Below are 4,327 nucleotides of genomic sequence, written 5' to 3'. Positions count from 1 at the left end.
AACAGTAGCCAAGTATGGCTTGGGTCAAGCCATTCATTAAATCGATAGCTAACAAACATATTTATTCAATCATTCATCAGCTCATTCACTCATTAGGGTCATATAGCCACAAACAAATAATGGATAAAAATCCCATTGAACCCAACTACAGGCCTATTTCAAATATAGGCGGGGATCTCACATTTGTATGATATTTAGCAGGGGTTTATAAGCGTGTGCGTATGGGTGTTTGTGTGTGACAGTTAAGATGGCTGATTCACCCCTTTCGTCACTCAAACAAGTACAGGGAATACTCTCCGTTTCTCGCCATTCAGATGCTCTAGATATCTTTCCCATGTATTCCTTTTTGAACCAACATCCCACTCTAAACCAAGGCATTTGTTAGAAAATGTTGATTATGTCAAGCTACTTTCTAATAATGGAAAAGAGAGGTGGAAGAAAGCTAAGAAATCCCAAGCAGGGAACCTGTCTCCAGTTTCATCAACCAGTGCCTCCACCAATGGATTCCCTCACATATCAGATTAGGCCATTTACAGACTTACTAAGAGATTTGCTGCTACATGGGACTTTGATAGAAGGGGGGGGGGGGGGGGGGGGGACTTTTCTTTGCATGCAAAAAGTGTGAATTATCCTGACCTTTTTATTGTTGGAAGAAAAAATATATACATGAAACTGGTGCTTTGGAGAATTTGTGGAGAAATAATGCTTAGCTGCTTTTGTTGGTTAGGTTATTATTTCCATAGAACAGCAGCACTGTCCTGCTCCAAGTATTCTCAAAGCAAACCAAAACAGATGAAGTAAGAATGGACTCATATCTTGCTCACTCTCAACTGAACATTCCCTGGACAGTGATGATCATGAGCAAAGAGCAATTGACTTTCCTCCCTAAACGCTGGTTCAACCAACACCGTTCTCCTCAACATGGAGACAAGGACCCAGGCAGCAACCAGCCCTTAGTCCTCTCAGCCTAACTCAATAACATAGTGTTCAACAAGGTGCGTGTTTGGGACTAACTAACAGGGAAAACCATTGGACCAGCGTACGCATCGTCACAGAACCCAAACTTCTATGTAAAACACAATGTCTGACCCTACCCTTCCTTGATTGCACTCACAGAGTTTTCAGTGGGAAATGACCTGTTTGGTAAACCTTGTCTTTTTGTCAGTGGCCTTACCTTTCACTAAACGAGACACGTGGGGACTGGGGGACACGGTGGGGATGTTTGTTTGTTTCTTTACCTGTGTTTTGTGAAGACGCCATTGTCACTGAGGATTCGGGCATCTCTTGTTTGTGCTTTTAGCAGGTGGAGTCTCTATTATGTCAAGGCTTCTGTGCCTTAAAACGTTGCCCTTGCAGTGTGGGTCAGATATAAGATGAACAAATTATTTCCATTGATGAATTCATGAATTCATATAAAAGGCTGTAACCACATGGGAGCTGTAGTTTTTAAGGGTAAGCACGTTGAGTGAATTAATATCGATGTGTTTGTAATCTGTGTTTGTTCCTCAATCGGTCTTCCCATTTTCTCTCCATTGTGTTGCTATGTTTGTCTGTCTTCTCTGTCCGAACACCCCACTCTGTCCTGCCCACCAACATTGACAAAACAAAGTACCTGAGGTGGAAGTTTTGACTGCAGTGTGCTACTATGGCAACAAAGTGCCCTGACTCTGACTGGACAGGTGTCTTCTGAGGACGTGAGACCACATGACATGCACTTCCTGTCTCCTTGGACAAGACATTTCAAAGGACAATTCACCCCCCCCCCCCCCCCACCTAAATTTAATTAGATTTTTGATATATGTATGAACTATACTCTGTGTGTGCCTCACTTATGTGTGAAAAAAAACAACATAAAATGATGACATGGGATGAGATGATGGGACAAAAGAGGGTGTGGGGAGGGCATTTACAAAACAGTTTGTAGGTGGAGTTCTGATCACATAATTTAAGTTGCCTGTTCTTTCTTGTAGCCAACCATTGAAAAATAATAACAGGAGTCAAGAATACAATTTACAATGTTCTAGCTATAGACCGGTGTAGCACATGTGTGGCTGTATTAATTTATGAAACCAAAATGGTAACTGTGAATTCTGTATTTCTTTGTGCATTTTTTTAAGTGGGAGAAGGTGGTTGGGACGTAGAAACGACTAATGCCTCTGTCCTATTTTGTTTTTGGTGAAATATAACGGAAATCATGTTTCCCCTAAAAAACTAAAAAATGTCTACATATATTTTTTTCTTAAGCAATACATTTCAGTGTGACTTGTGATAGAACATTTTTCTTTTTTAGGTAATAAATAAAAAACAAAATGAGTACGCCCAATGGTCTGTGTCGGTGTTGTTCAAATCCACATTGAAGAATATTGAATTTTGAGTATTGAGTGAAATGTACCGAATAAGAGTTGGGTTTCATATGAAAGTCTGTTTCATAAGGTAATCAGATAGGAGTGACATTAGGAAAAAGAAGAGGAAGTACATTGATAAAGTATTACTTTACCCATCATATACAATGACAAAGATTTGAGCTAGTATACCAGCTGGCTCACTCTGCCACCGGGGAGAATGATAGAAGAGAGCAAGAACAGACAGATGAGATCTCCCACTTATCCCCAGCCGGGCTGAGGATGAGAGGAAGTAGAGAAAAGAGAACGGAGTGGCAGATTGGAGAGAGAGATGGTAGTGCAGAGCAGTTGGTAAGCAAGTAGTTCATGTGAAATGAGCTAGCTCTCTAATTCCTGCAGTTAGAGTGTCAGGTTCTGAAGCACACACTCAGATTGGAGAAGGAAGGCTGCTCAGAACAGAACAGAACAGCATGTCTTGGATATGAGGAAATGCCTGAAAGACTTGCACTTGAAAGGACCAAGCTACTGTATGTCAAGGCATTGCTGCTCAGAATGTGTCAGGCTAATGCTGCACCACATTCCCTGGATGGATGTTATTTACAGGGGAAAGCAGCAAAGCTGTGGGGGAAAAAGCTGTTTTGAAAGTGGTGTGTTGCTATAGTGATCTTGTAACGAGGTCTGCTAAATAAAGGAAGATAATAATTTAGAGCTACTAAAGTTTGTGGATTACAAATGTAGGATCTTAATTTGATCCAGTTTGCTACGGCAGGAAAATAATCCTGCAGCAACAGGAAATGTGAATTATTGTGTGGTTTATAATTCATGGACATTTCTCTCGGGGTGAAGGGAAAATTAAGTTTGAAATGTCAAATTTATTTTCAAAGGGTGATCAAATTAAGATCTTACATCTGTACAGAAAAGAAGATAAGGGTAACATTTAGGAGGAAGAAGCAATTTGTTTCATTTTAGCATTAAGTGGTAAAGTGCTGTATTTTCCTAGGAAGTTCTGAGTCTTTTAGCAATCACTAATGATCCACTTTGACCAAATATGTGGTCTTTCCTTTTGTAGTATTTAGGCCTTGGATGATCCACACACTTTTATCTCTGACGTGGTATCAGAGCGTGGTGCTTTTGTTATCCGATTACAATGCAATAAATACCATCTGTGCCATCCTCCAGCCAGCAGATGTATAGCCTTTTTGAGACCTTGGCTATGGAAGATAGCTATGGACTAGGACTGTAGAGGTGAAACTCTTCACCCCTTTCTTTCCCCATGATGATAGATGCAGCTAATCAAACCCTCCCACTCGCTGCCCTTCTCTACACAAGCATGTACACAGCCTACAGCAGGAAATAAATGCTTGACATGCCACTTTAATAAGGAATCCCACACGAAGGCAGAATATCGGTGAAACTAAAGATTAGCCATTGATCAAACTCCGCCATTCGATTTAGGAATCAGTTCCCAGAACTAAACTCTCGATGGACCATTTTAGCTGAGAGCAGGGATAGAGCTTCGAAGATATTGTGAGGGAAACCTCTATCATATTCATAGAAGTAACTATTCCGATGATAGATATGCGAGTCCATTTGGGGAAGAAATGTAAGGAGACACATTATTGAACCCTGGGGTACCCTGGAGTTATTGATTTGGTTACTCCTCAGAAAACAATAGAATGTACGGATGACATTGATATCCAGTAGATTACAATGTAATCTACTGTAGAATTGGAAAGATCAACCCCCTAGCAGATAGACATCCCTTGGTGCAGGTGTGTAAGAAATGAGGTTTGCCTGTTACAATAACTGTCATAACTGTCTGTCTGGTCTGGCTTTTGATCTGTTAGAAGAAACCTATAGCTATAAATGAACAAAAACACAGCTGAGAAAAAAAGATGTTGACATACATTTGCTGAAAATATTGCAAACCCAATTGCACCCCCTGTACCTTTTGTGTCTTTGTTGTTTGTGCATTCACCTTGCCC

Source organism: Salvelinus fontinalis, chromosome 14 (genome assembly GCF_029448725.1).
Source record: "Salvelinus fontinalis isolate EN_2023a chromosome 14, ASM2944872v1, whole genome shotgun sequence".
In the NCBI taxonomy this organism is placed as follows: domain Eukaryota; kingdom Metazoa; phylum Chordata; class Actinopteri; order Salmoniformes; family Salmonidae; genus Salvelinus; species Salvelinus fontinalis.
This window is presented reverse-complemented; position numbering follows the sequence as displayed.